We start from the raw sequence: 15670 nt of genomic DNA on the forward strand, positions 1-15670 counted from the left end.
CATAAAGGGAAATGAGGAAATATAGGTTTCTGGTCTCTAAAGTACAATTTGGAATTTAAATCCCTCATCCTCTGAATTGAAAGAAAACAGTATCCAGGAGAAGCTGTACTACTTAAGAAGAATAAACTATTTGACAAAAGTAGCTTATGTTAAGTTGTGAGCAACAGTATATTAAAGTATTTTATAACATAAAACTGTCCTATAAGGTGAGTTGGAAGCGTGTGTGTGAAAATTCATTTTCCCACATTATAAACATACTGAAAGAATATTAAGTATCAAGTATAAATAGTATATATCAATACCTAGAAATATTCTTTAAATTAGTATAGGTACTTAAAACAATTATCAAAGGAAAATTTAGTATTTAAAGTTGAATTTTTCCTTATTCAGTGCTGTCAGTTCTCAAATTTTCTCTTTCCATGACTTTTCTATCCCTCTACACATTTCTAACACTTCTACTCTAAACAAGCCCTCACATAACTATGAGAGGAAAGGAAGCAGGGCTGGGCTGGGCATGACCTGTGAACATCTGTAATGCAGGAAGCAATATGCCAATACACCTCACTGACAAGGGTGCTTTTAGACACCACCTTCTAGGGGTTTCCAAGTCCCAACTTGAGAAGCATTGTTCAAGTTCCAGAATTTCACTATTTTTTCCCTCACCTCAAATTAGTTTATTTATTTTGTGTCTTTTCTGTAATAATTATCTGTGAATATGCTGCATCTCCTTAAAAGAATGTAAGCTTCCTGGAGGGCAGGAGTGCTGCTCACTTTTTTATCTGTAATCTAAATGCCTTGCTCAAGTGTTTGTGGTTAATAAGAGCTTAATAAATGTTTGTTGACTGACTCACATGCTGTCTCTCAAAATTATAAACAACTTGCTTTTTGAGGGCTTAAATATGAAACAGCTTTTAGGCCATAAAGGAGAAGTGTAATAGTAGTATAAGAAAAGTTAAATAAGTTAAATCTCCTATGCTTAACTGGTTTAGGAAGAAATACTTCTAAGGAAAGGCATTTTGTTTTCAAGTTAGAAGACTAAGGATTTTTTGTATTTTAACAAAAAGAAAAATATTTTAAAATAACCTTAAAAACAAAACAAAAGTAAAAATAAGAAAATCAGTCATGATAAGTCACTGATTTTTTAAGCTTTCAAAACCGACATTATGTATTTCCTTATATAATATTAGCCCTTAATTCTCAAGTAAGTATTATGTAAAGAACAATAGCTATGGCTCAAGAGATAAAGGTTTAGATGTCTGTATTTGAAGAGACTAAAACTTTGTATTCTTCACTAATAACCTAAAGCCTGGTTTCACTGTGGTAGGCAAGCGAACCCGAGTTTTCAGAGACTACACCTCTGGGAAGGAACAATAAGTCTTATCATCAATCTGGAGTACCTGTAGTTGTGTTTGTGGTCCAGGTGATAAATTGTTTTTTAGACCTGACCATTCACAAGTTATTAGAGAGGGTGTATAAGCTACATCAATAGAAGTATTTATAGAACCCTGAATTATAGAAATATTCTTCACACTAAAAGATCCTTTTGGGTTATATGTTATAGCAAACCCCAGTTAGTCAAATCTTGTGATCTTCTGAGGCATATAAAATGAAAATTGCTTCATTAATTGAAAAACAAGAATATATAATGGTTTTAAAAAAGATACAACTAGCTGTCAGTATTAAATATTCTCCTGCTGGTTAAGGCAGCATAGAACAATGAATAGAGAACCAGCTTCTTAGGGCACATTTGAGTTCAACTCATTTTGTTCATTGGTGCCTCATACTTCTAAGATTATATAAATTAGTGAGCAGGTGCAGATCTGAGAGATCGCTACTGCAATAAAATCACAGGTTTAGTTACAAAACTAAAAAAATTGATAATCCTAGACTGTCCTTACTTGGAGTCCATGAACTTAGAAAACTTAAAAAATATTCTGATAACAATTTAAATATAATTCGTATCCTTGGCAATCCTATGCTTTTTCTTTTATGTATTAAAAAAGCAAAACAAAACATTACTCTGAGAAGGGGTCCATGGGTTTAATTAGACTTCCAGGGAGGTCCATGATATAAAAAATGTTCAGAACTCCTGATATAATCTCTTTCTTACCTAAAGTGAATTGAGAGCTCCCTAAAATGGTTAACATGGAAGGACCAATCATCTGTAGATAAAATAGTGCCCATTTCAATTGACTAAGCATTTTTTTTTTTAACATCAGCTACGGTAGATCACTATTAAAAACTTATTAAAATGTTATGGCCATGTTACTAATTTCTAGCTGCTATTAAGTGAATTAATTGGTAGCATGAAATAAATAAGTAGCAAAAGCAATGTGGAGACTACCTCAGATTGCATATTATTTACTGAACAGAAGTCAGATGGCAACATATCAAAGTCAAATTCCAAGCAATATAGAATTTGACCGTCATCTGGAAATGAATGGCTGTGATTTTCATTTTTTTTAAATCAAGGTATACCCAGGCTTAACAACCCGATTTCTAAAAATGTTTGCTCAAAGCTGAGATTTCTATCATTTTTCCTTGTTGCAGAAATAATATTTTCATAATTTAAATAAATAAGCCACCAACTTTCAAGACACTGCAGGTACTGAAAATCTGCTGATGTGTTACTAGTGCACTGCAGATATATCTGTTACACTGAGGAGTACTCAACCAGCTATTGAGTAAAGTTTTACAGTTAATTAAATGTGCCTGGCCATAAACTTGGGCATCAATTTACCATTCTTTTGTGGAAAAAGAAAACTTCACAATGAAAGAGCTTTAAAACGACCCTTTGCTTTACTATAGGCTAAAGGGACTAATAATTTAAGTTGTCAAAAACAGCAATATTTGCTTTCTGTTAGTGACTATAACAGAAACATTTATCATTGGGCAGTATTTGTTATATCAGTTTTACTCTTTACATAACCCATTTAAAATGAACAATAAAAGTTTTCTTTAATTAGCTACTGGTGTGCATTAACATGATCATGATTAAACCATAAAAACCAACTGTACATTACTCTGGTCCCCTCTCCCATATGTTTTAAATTATTCTAGTTGAAAATGTACTTTGAGTCCCTTTTAAAAGTTCGACCTTCTGCTTTCAGAGAATTAAATGCATATTACTGTAGTGGAGAAGATAATGTTTCAGACCTCCAGGCATATATTAAACACACTGGCAGCACATTAGACAAAATGCTTGACTTATTAGATACTTCCTATTCTAAACAGTGTCATCAAAGGCTAAAAACAAAATCCATATAAAAGCTGCACAATGCTTCCACACAGAACCTGTGCCAAAATCGCTGTACTTTCCAACTAATGAGGAAAGGATGTGTACTCTTAACATATGAATGTAAGATTTTCCAAGCATTCACTTTAGGAAACTGGGCTATTGATTCCATATGGCTTATGTTAAATGAAACTGTATTGGTAAAATAACCTTTAAGATATCTGGCATGATAACTGTAATTAAACAGTATTCAAAGGGCTAAAACAAAGGAGAATTTGGTTCCACAATAGCTAATTAAAATAAAATGAAAAAACACAGCATGTCATCTATCAAGATAAATTGTTATTGTTTAAGAACTATTTAGATACTGTTAAAATATACTTTTAGATAAAATCTAAAAGGCCTGGAAAAATATTTGTGGCTTAAAAATGGATAGTTTGGCGAAGAAAAAAGTATAAGACTCTGAAATTTTATGCGGAGATAACAGCTTTAAGGCTTTGAGCATAACCAGATGGTCCTTAAACTGCAGGAATTCTACAGTTTCCCTGTCAATGGGCTTCAATAGGAGGAGGTTTTCAATAGCTAGGAAAACATGTCAAGCTGATAGTTTACTTCTTAGATCATTTCAGTGCATTTTCCCATCCTTTCCTGGGTTAGGAAGCCTACAGATACTAGCCACCATGGAAAAGGTGCTGAAAGCTCCCCTAGTAACTAGGGAACTATGGCTAATTTTTCCTTTTCATGTACTATGATAGGTGAGTTTACCAGTTTAACCTTTGGACTTTGGAGGGTGGGAGTGAGGAATGGGGAAGGGCATGGGCAGTTGGTACATTATATGTCTAAAAGGGAAGGCTGGGATGGTACTTGTATATTCTGACAATGAACAGAAATATAGGAGAAAAATCCCCAATAAAACTAATTAAATGTTTTTCCAAGATATGTCTATCCTCAGTTAAGTAGTCTCAGAGTAGAGGAAAAGAGAAATCTGATGACTGTTTACTAACCAATTCTCATTAATCAATAAAAATTTCAAATAAAAGGATTGAGTTTTTAAAGAAAAATGGATAATGTATTAGGGGTTGCCAAAAATTAATCTTATTAATATAATTATTTTACTGCAGCTGACAAAATATTTAAGTGTCCTATAGCAATACTTTGTTCATATTCTTTTCCATTTATTTGCTAAAAACTTAATTATATACACTAAACATAACTCCATCTGCATACTTTTTCCAACTTCTAATTATAATTATGGTTATATAATGGTAACACTGAAGTAATATTTCCACTGCAATAGTTACTCTAATGCTGATCAAAATATCTTCAGCCAATCATGAGATCATTTTCAACATTACATAAATTATGGAAAAAGTCACAAGTGTGAAACCACAGAATCAAAGTGCCAATCACATCTGGTCCATCACTATGACATTTGACCTAATTTTATTGCTCTTGCTTAAAATATAATATTTTCATGGACATAGGCATCATGTTCACTTACAAATCAACTGTCATAAGAGAATAAAGCCAAGGACTTTTAAGGATGACAAAGATGATGCTTTCCAATTTTGAAGAAGCTTATGTGATCCATTATCAAAACATCTAAAGTCAAAACACTAGCAAACAAAGCTCCATTATTATCCTTCAAAAGGGTCTTTTACTGTCTTTTGTTGTCTTCCATTAACATGGGCAAATTCTATACTGTTAACACAACATAAACCCAAAGTCTTTCTGACAATTAGAAATACCTTCCTCTAATTTAATAAGTTACCTTTGTTAAGCAAAGAAACCAGATATATTTTTCTTGGTGTCAATGTTAAAATGATGTAATCATCACAGTACAAACTTTTATCCCTTCATTCTCCCACCTTCTTTTTCAGCAATTATGAATTTGTCATATACTAGGAGAGGATAGTCTTAATAGCATGCAAGTATCCAAACTGAAATAAAAAGGAATCGTGAGGGGAGAACAAATATACTTTAAATTGAATTGTCTATTTTATTGTTACAGGCTCAACTTTGTAACTGAAGAAAGAGGCTTTATTCTATATACAGAGACACTCTGAATGTTAGAAAGTAAAGGCTGTATTTCTTATTGTATTTCTCTCAGCTGAATATTACATATGATCTCATATACCATAATTATTCCCAGTTGGTTGTAAAAGAGAATTTTCACAATAATATAGTAATTATGCAAAAGAGCAGAACTAATGATACCCATCACTGCCTAACAGATAGGATGGTAAAAAGGACTACCACAGTTTCAAATTCCCCCTTTCATAAGCTAACTTTTCTGGCTCTTTGAAGTCCCATTAAGAGGCTACTTACTACTACCTACTAACTATCAGTTCAAATATTCACATATTGGATCAGTGCTAACAGCACTAATAGAAACAATAGGCCATCTCACAGTCTATTCTGTGTTTTATTGTAGTCTGTGTTTGGTCTGTTTTACTAATTTCAGTGGTAAATCAACCAACCAGGAAAGTCTACTATTTTGTACAGCACCTTACAAAGTATTGGTACCTAATTCACTTTCATATAGTGAAATAACCTGGATTGATTAATATCTGTACATGTAATGTATAAACATACATACTCTAAAAATATAGGATAAAAAGTTTTCTAATTTTTAAAAAATTTGAATATATAATTCTGTAGTCCAAGCATGTTCTTGTTCTCTTTTTGGTTACATAGTTCTATTTTTGGGGTATTTTGATGGGGAAAAAATAACATTGGAATGAAACAGTATAGAGGGCCTTACATCAGAAGCAACTTCTTTTTAAAAATGAAAGGGAAACAAATTGTTCAGTTTGGAGGCAAAATCTGAATGATATTTACAGATTTTTGGTTTAGTTTTGGTTTGACTAATTTAATAAACAATTTAGTTTACATATATTTGACTTTTCATCATAAGAAATGCCTTTACAGTAGAAACTAACGATGATCAACTTTAAAATTGTCATGTTGTTAACTATTTAAAAACAAAGTAGCTACTGTGTGTTAAAGGTAACTTCACTAAAATTCAAGGTTCATTCCATTTCTGTCAATGCGGAAAGCATTTTGTTGCCCTGTGGCTGCTTAAAATTTTTCAATGGGATTAAATCAGCTGCAAGTCCTCATTATACCAGGGTTTACAATTGTGTCTAAATTCCGTGTCTGTTTCTCATAGAATTCTACTCAGTGACTTGGATTGGCTCCTTCAGAGCTCCTCTGAATTTACTAGAAACAACTGTATCGTATCAGCCTCTCTCATAAACTTCCTCTGAGATGGGATCAGCTCTGAACCTGAAGCACATGAAAGTTTGCTATGCCTGTGCTGGCTGCACAAATCACCAAAAAGAGTTTGAATTGAGCCTTTGCAGAAAAGCTGAGCTAGAATATGTTCATTAAATATTCCAGTGACCCTTTGCCTAGGTCCACATTATCTGAAAGCTTCCCACTGGCAATTATAAACTTACAAGTATGAATCTTTGATAGGAAAATTCTAGTTGAATTGCAGAGGTAACTCCTGTGGATAAAAAGTAAACAAGTCCCTATCTGAAAAATCCCTACTGAAACCCATAAATATGTATCCATATAACATTGAGGGAATTGTGAGGTAAACCATACAGGTGAACCTTGATGTAGAGTTCTTGGAAATTTTTAAAAATCAAGTTTGCTTTTTAAACAAAATCAGTTTTTCCAAAGTACATGATAAATTATTTTTTTTGTGTGTGAATTTATCCTTAAGATGGCTTAAGAGTAGGCTTACAAGAACTTTTGATTCATCCAAGTATTTGCTTTAATAATGTTAAAAGTTAGCAATTTAACAGCATTACACAAATTGACTTCTATTATATTCCTTTGGTTAAATAGACTAATAGTTCTTGAACTTCAAACTTCTTTCAGTTCAAATAGATACCTTTTCCTAAATGATATTTCAGTAAAAATTTGAGATGATAGTCTTTGGTGAACTTTTGGCACCACAGGACTTAAATGATGTACAGATGCCACTTATCTACCAAGTTTCACCAGCTATTTTAAAACTTACATGAATAGGCAGGCAGAGGAATGCAAAGTGACCAATGGCAAGATGAATCAGAGAAGCATCTTTTGCACAAACTTCTTTTGTATTGTAGTAGTAACTGTTTCTTCTCCTCACTTTAGTCACTAGGCCATACATATAATAGCTCCACACATGTCATTATACATTTTTGATTACTGAAGACTGTCAGTTTCTGAAGCAGGGAAAAACTTGTGGGGTGAATTTCAAGGGCACCCCAAGAGATAATCACAGAACACCAGAAAAATTGTTTCATTTCCTACAAGTAAGTCTTTACTACGTGAGCAAAATAGCCTTCCTTCTGTCACTGAATAGAACCTTTCCTCTCAGTCTCTGTTCAAATGGTCCCATATGCATGTTTCCTTAGGTCATTTCCATGCATGTGGAACAAGGAGAAAAAAGACATTCAATTTGGCTACCCTTCTTCAAATGACCAAATCTCATCACTATGCTATACGACTTAGCACACTAAAGTCTCATTCCCTAAGTAGTCTCTCAAGTAACTCAAATCTAGATACAAAAGAATAAAACCTAAAAATGCAACAGTGACATTATAAATTTAATCATAAAAACCACATATAGCTTATATTTAAATTTTAAATTTCTTTTTATCATGTATTTAGCAAATACCAAAACCCACAAACATCTTGATTTATAAACTAGAGAAATAAGGAATACATATGGAATTGTGAAGTCTGTCACATAGATTTTTTTAAAAAAAGCTATGTAATAAATTGAATACAATGACAACAAAAGTCCTCTACCAAGTATTGCCCCCATGCCTCACTGTGGCACACAGGTGATCCTAGACTCCAAAATGTTTTTCCAGTGAAGTGTAAACTGGCAGGCTCAGCATGCTAGAAAGACTTTGATCTGTTTCTGAGGCCCAACCTACCTAACTATGGCCACCTGGTATGATTTTTTTTTTGTCTATGGAAAATCATGAAACCAAGAAATAGAAAAAATGGATCTTTTGCATCTCTGCAGTGACAATGGCAGAGTAGTGGGAAAGGGGGCAAGAGGTACAAAGAACCACGAAATTTTAGACTGTCAAGAAATTCAGTTGACTGGTAGTACTCTAAATGTGGTGGATATATATATTGCTGGAGAAGTCAAATCTGTTTGGTCTTGACATTCTTGCTATAAACAAAACCAGAAGAAAGAAAGAAGGTGCTGCTAAATGGTAGGATGGCTCCCTGTAACTCCTTGGAGAGGTATAAAGAAAGGTGAAACTAGAATAGGTTTTATCATTAGCCCAAAGGCCACAAAAAACATTCCATGGACCATATGGTCATCATATATTACAGTCCTAATGATGAGTATTTGTAAAAGCCATGAAAAGAACTGCTGCAGATGAACTTAAGAGAAATTATTAGAATTTTGATAAGATCTTCCAGGTTGAATTATACAAATACTGACAGTTGATTACTTTAATGCAAAGGTGATGATGGGGAGAAATATATGGAAAAGGAATGTTTGATAAAAAAGAAGTGAATGAGCCCCCAAATTTGTAGATTATATAAAAACCTCATGTCTTTCAGTCATAAACACTAGGAAAAAAAAAGAATTGGTTAGGTGCAGGACTTAGTAAGTACCAAGTAACACTATGAAGAACAGAGGATATCTTAACATGCAGGGGAAAAAATAATGCCAGTCAAGTGGCATTACCTACAGTATGCCAGGTACTGGGCTAAATAAACTCTGGCATTTGGGGGCTATCCCCAAATCAGCATTTTTGATATATAGTTATACCACTGGTTCAGCAGAGATAAAGATTTGTAAAAAACCAGAAGAAAGGATGTTTAGAACATTTAGTGGATGTATAAGGAATTAATCTATAAGTGGAAAAGCCTTTATTTTTAATTGTTACTATATCAAACACTGGGAAGACAAATAGAAGAACAAGAAAGTCCTTATTCTCAGGGAGCTCACTTTCTAATGGAGGAAGTAATCCAAGAGGAGGTTTAAGCTTCAAGTTATAGGTGGTCCCCAGTTTACAGTGGCAAAAGAGATGGATGGCATCATTTAAACTCTAATTCCTATGAGAAAAACCTCTGTTTTTGTCATTAAGCCATTTGATAGCACTAAAGGCCTATGGCGCTGAAAGTTTTCTGGCTCTTCATTAGCTGTGGCTATGGAAGGGGCTTCACACTCTTTAGAGCAAGTTGCTAGCTTACAAGCTGGATGGCTCAGCAGATAAGTTGGGTCTGGAATCAGGAAGACCTGAAGTGAAATCCAGCCTCTAACACTTCTAGCTGGGTGACCCTGGGTAAGTGACTTACCTCTGTCTACCTCAATTTCCTCATCTGTACAAAGGGTCTACTTCCCACAGTGATTGTGAGCATTGAGTGAGAGAATAACAGCAAAGTGTTTCTTACAGTGCCTGGTACAAAGAAAGAGGTATATAAAGGTTTGTTCTTATGATCATCACGACCTCTTCAGAGCTGCTTCCTCGGATGAAGGCTGTGGGAGGTGGGCTGGCAGCCTGGGAGGGCAGTGCTATTCACAGGGTTCTGGGCTATCCCCTCTGGGATTTGGGGGGGGGGGGAAGGCGGTGCTTTGACCAAGCCTCGCTGGACTCCATGTCTTTCTCCTTTGCTATTACAGATTGGCTCACCAGACCTATTTGTGGCAGTTGGTTGGCAGTTGTCAGCATGAAAGAGATGGCAGGGCCTTGTCTCCAGAAGCAAGGAATGCTCCCCTTTTAATGATGGCTGTGGAATTCATGCTAGAAGCAGGGTCTACTCTCAAGGCTAACGGTCAGAGAAATCCAAGGCAGAGTCTAGATTAAAGATAAAAATTCCCTGCAGTTGATGAGATCCCCCAGGTGCTCTCATTTGGGGGTGACTTTGTACTGATTGCATCAAGTTCTAGAATACTGTCAAGTTTCATTTTAAAGCATCTGGTCTGTCTATATAGGAAAGACCAAATGGATGAAGAATGCCACTTGCTCAGACTTCAAAATACATTTGTAGGGACACTCTAAATAGCTTGTCCAACTATCTCCACCTTTGAGGCAGACACCAGAGATGGTCACGTGGGGCCCAGTGTTGAACAGGATGAAGAGAGGATTAAAACTATGAAGCTCCTTACTGACCCCTAATCTTCCCACAAAAGCAAAATCCTACATTTTCAATATTTAAATTCTTCCAGTGTTGCTACATAACAGTTAGATAGAAAATCAGTGCCTCTGAAGAACTGAAAAAGATCATCCTGCAGAAGTTAACAACTACAAGGCATAATCAATGAGAACTCTGAAAGCAGGAGACTAGGATGTCATTAAATAATGATGACATGGAGAGAAGCTGTGCTGGTCACATGGCAAGTCACATATGCCATGAAGACAGCCAGAGTGGTTCCCTAGCACCCTGCCAATGTTTAGCACACTGAACAAACCCCTAATGGTGAGCTCTGGTAAATATATCAACAAGAGTCACACAAGACGGGCAGGCATTGATTGGCTATACTCTGCATCACTGGAGAGAACACCTGGATCAGTGAGATCACAGATCCTTTTGAATAGAACTAACAGGATTGTATCCTCTCCTGAGATTCTTTATATTTGTAGGGTTTTTTAAAACTAATTCATTGAAACTTTCTTTTCTTTGTTTTTCCTGCATCACTATTGCTACCCATAACCTTCCAAAGAAGCTTCACTTTGTATAATAAATAAAACTAGTTGAGCAAAACAGATCAAGGCATTGGCTTTATCAGAAAATGTCTTAATTTTCAGCTATAATTCCTGTTTTATCATAAGTTTTCTAAAGTCATGATGTGTCACTGAATTTTTTCCGAGTTCTAATACTTTACATTATTATACAACATTATTCTCCTGGTATTGCTTGGTTCACTCTGAATTAATTCATAAAAGTCTGCTATGGATCCATAATTATCAAAATTTATATGGCATAATAATATTAGAATACATTCAAATATGGTCATTTGTTCAGCCACACCCAAAATAAAAGGCCCACACTTTTGTTTGCAGTTCTTTGTTAAAATAAAAAGTGCCATTATAAATAATTTTGTACATATGAACCTTCTCTCTCCATCTTTGATCTCTTTGGGGTATACAATGATCAAAAGCCATTATCATTATTATTAGAGGTAACAGGTAAAAATAACTTTACAAATCTTAAGGTGCTATGTAAACAGTAATCATTATTATTGTGCACAAAAAAAAGTTTTATTCAGTCTAGGGTATCCACAGTTTTTGATGACTTTTAAAATTGTTTTCAAAATAGCTTGGGACAATATATTTTTGAAGGACAAATATGTTCATAACATTACAGCACTATTAAAGATAAAAATTACATTATTACTTTAAATCTAGGGAGAGATTTCTGTTACCCTGTCACCCTTACTAATTATTGTCATTTCAAAATTCTTTTGTTAGTTTTCAAGATTTTATATCAACCCATTGCTCTAAATAATGAATTTTATTTGTCACTGTTTATATTAATTAAAGAACTTCAATTTTAAAGTTCCTTAAGTAGTAAGCACTTTGTGGGTACTGTTACCATTCTACCTCCATAAAACTTACAATCAAGGATTATTTTATTTCAGAAATCACATTACTTTTAGTCAGGCTGTGCTATGAGTTTATGAAACTTAAAGGATGCTATTTCTGATTTGTTAGCAACTGCCTAACATAAGTTTATTCTTTTTTTGCTTGTCTCTTTTACTCTAATAATGATGTAATTAAAAAAAAAACCCTTGCCTTTGCTTAAGGCAGAAGAGTGGTACAGGCTATGTAATGGGGGTTAAGTGACTTGCCCAGGGTCATACAGCTAGGAAGTGTATGAGACCAGGCTTAAGCCCAGGACCTGCAGTCTCTAGGCTTGCCTCTCAATCCACTGAACCACTCAGCTGCCCCCTGTAATGTTATTTATGAAGGAATATGGTACTGTTTCTTAATGTTCTTTAGAGTTTTTGAAGTTATAAGCTGATAACCTGACAAAGCAACAAACTATGAGGACTGGGCATATGCAAATAGTGTTTACGGTAGTGATTTGGGGAATCTGTGTCAATAATTTAGTACTTCTAAGCTCACTGTAACTTCTAAAAGGCAAACCTCTGTCAAGTGGGACCCTTTTAGGGTAGGGCTATGGCTGGGTTTCCCAGGATTGGCTACTATGGGAAGGTCCAGGACCTTTGAGCTTAACAATAAAAGGGTTTTCCAAATTTCCCCCTTTCTGTGAAAACTATCATCTCCCAAATACACAAGTTTGCAATCATGGTTATCATTGAATCTCCTCTCTCCTTCACCTCCTCTTTTCAATCAGTTGCCGAGTTCTGTCTCCATAGTACCTCTTGCATCATCAGTCTCATTTCCTGCACTCACAATACCACCACTCTAAGCCTCTGATTACCACTTCTCTAGATGTTGCATTAGTGCCTCAATTGCTCTCTCTGGTTCTAATCTTCTCCTCTCCAAAACACCCTTCATATAACTGCCAAAATAATATGCCAGTTGGAATATGTCTCTTCTTTGCTTAAAAATGTTTAGTAACTTCCACTGTTTGTAGCATGAAATATAAACTCCCCAGCTTGGCATTACACGAACTTTCAGAATCTGGCTATAGCTTAAATCTAGAGTGTTATTTTAAATTATATCCCATCACACATTCTCTCTCATAGCCAAATTGAACCATTATTTTCTGCTCAATATGTCAACTGTTGCTTCTATGAATTCTGGTCAGCAGAACAGCACTCTCCACTTTTCTTCTCTACTTTTCTGAATCCCAAGTTTCCCTTGAGATTCTATTCTGAGGCTACCTCCCTTTGTTTAGTTGTTTCTAATCCCTCTCTTCCTTCTCAAATGTTCCCAGAGAAACTCACTTAGCCTCTTTTCTTTCCTCTTCACTTCATTCTTTATATTATGCTCCATCTGGAAACACATTGTAGAGTATAAATTCCTTGAGTGCTGAGTCTATGTTTTGTTTTATCTCCTTTGTTTTATATCTATATTGTTCATAGGATCATCAATTTTAGCTAAGAAGAGACCTTAGAAGTCCTCCAGCCTCATTTTCCAATTGCAGAAACTGAAGGCTGGAGAAGGGAACTGATTTTCCCAAGGCTAAATAAGTCCTAAGAAGTAGAACCATAATTAAAATCAAGATCCTGTGACTCAAAATCCAAAATTCTCTCCCTTGTTACCAGGAAGATATGACGAAGGAGAAGGGGGGTAAAAAAAACATCCACGGATCATCAAAAAGCATTTATGAAGCCCCTGCACTGTGCTCAGCTCTAGAAATACAAAGGAAAAAGTTAAAGAAGTTTCTACTCTTGGAAAGTTTACATTTTTGTGTAGAAAACAACATGTACAAACAAAAGCATACAAAATGAATATAAAGTAGTTTAGAAAGGAAGTGTATGAGTAGCTGGGAGTTCAGGAAAGGCAAATTTGAGGTCTACCAGAAGACTTTTAAATCCTTATAGAACATATTTAGCTAGTAGATATTTTCACTTAGATGTCCTACTTCATGCCAAACATGTTTATAATTGAACTCAGCACCTTTACTTTCAGTCCAGCTCTATTTTTTAAAATGGAAATATCATTCTATCTCTATGGAAGTCTTTTTCCAATGCCTCATCTTGGCATGAAGTTGACTCTCAGTTCTTGACGGCTTTGCCAGTGGACTACAGGCTCTGGCAGGTTCTACCATGATGGAAAGACTTCAAGTAGGGCCCAGGAATATTTTTCCTACATCAGTCTAGATACTCATGAAAAAATAATGAGACTAACTTGATTATTTGCTAAGAAAAAATTTTTTTTGACCATAGAAAATCATGAAATGGGAGAAAAAATTGCCCTTGTTCCTACTTCTGCAGTAATGGTAGCAGAGGAGTAGGAAATGTAACAGAAGATGATTGATAATCAGAGAGTTTTCAGATTATCACTAAATTTTAATTTGACTATTACTATTCAAAATTTTAAATATTTGTCCAGTGTCCAGTAAGTAGACATAGTAAGAGAGAAGATGAATTATTCCAATCTTGATAGTCTTTCTTTAAATGAAATCATTAGAAAGAGGGAAGTTATAACTAAGTAGAAGGATGTTTTTAAGCACTTATTGAAAAGGAAAAGAAAAGTACTGGTAGAGAAGATTTTATAATGCATGGGAAAGCAATAAGAAACAGTTATTTCATAGGTTATTTGGTCTCCACACATTGCAGTAATAATGCTGAGTGTTTGTAAAAGGTTCACCATGAAAATAATTGAAGATTCTATGTGAGTATCAATTGCAGAGGATGAAGGGGTAGAGAAATTCCATGATGAACTCAACCAAATCAATTTCACTCCAAAACTTGGTGACTTTAACTCAAAGGTGGGAATAAAGAGAAATCTATGGAAAAATGTGGTTCAATAGAAATAAATGAGAATGACCCCAAACTTGTATATTTTATAGAAGTCTTGTGTTTTTATATCATTAACATTCTTTGTTTTTTATTAAAAGATATTTTATTTTTCCAATTACATGTAATAACAATTTTTAATTTATTTTGAAAACATGTTTTCCAAAATTACAAGATTCAAATTGTCTCCCTTCTTACATTCCCTCCCCCCTCTTAGAGATGATAAATAATCTAATCTAGATTATATGTGTACTCTAACATTTTCTTTAAAAAAGCAAATTATTGGTAGGTGCTCGGCATTACAAGCACCAAACAACATCACAAAGAATGAAACTGACTACATTTTAATAGATTTTAAAAAAAGACATTATAGACCTGAGTCATCCAATAGCTGCCTGTGAACAAACTAGGAACAGAATTTACAATAAACAAGAATATAATTGAGAAACGAATATAAAATATAATTGAGAATTAATCCTGAATTGTTTAAATAAGCCATTGAAAGTAAAAAATGGGAAATGGATAATAGAAATAATATTGAAACTGACTATAATAGTTTCATAAAGAAATTCAACCAATATAAATTAATTGCTACAAGGAGCTCCACTCTAGAAAGCTACTTAGTTAGCAAATAATTTACTTACTTGCTAAATGAAGAGAGCTGATCACCAAAGGCAACAACAGGTTGGGATATAAATTAATCTGTGAAATCTTATGAAAAAGGATGAGGCTTGATTATGTGTAATCTTGTCCCATAAAGAAAAAGTGAAAGTTTGGCAAGATAAGCAATGCCATACTAAGGATACTATATAAAGTAACAACAATAATATATGAAGGTCTACTGTGAATGCCTTAACATTCAACAACTCCAAGGGACTCACAAAGAAAAAGGCTATCCACTATCATAGAAGGAACAAATGAAGGGCAAATGTAGATTGAAACATACCATTTTTTACTTTATTTCCTCCATGAATTTTTGTCTAATACAAGCGTTATGTGTCTTGCTTCATAATATAACAAACTTGAAAATA

At 34.4% G+C, this 15670-nt stretch overlaps 1 protein-coding gene across 8 annotated transcripts in view; it reads right to left on the reverse strand.

Moving 5' to 3' along the window:
• The window catches only part of VPS13B (vacuolar protein sorting 13 homolog B), a 1055144-nt gene that overhangs the window by 278135 nt on the left and 761339 nt on the right, over positions 1 to 15670 (reverse strand). The window lies entirely within an intron of this gene.

Source organism: Monodelphis domestica, chromosome 3 (genome assembly GCF_027887165.1).
Source record: "Monodelphis domestica isolate mMonDom1 chromosome 3, mMonDom1.pri, whole genome shotgun sequence".
Taxonomy (NCBI): domain Eukaryota; kingdom Metazoa; phylum Chordata; class Mammalia; order Didelphimorphia; family Didelphidae; genus Monodelphis; species Monodelphis domestica.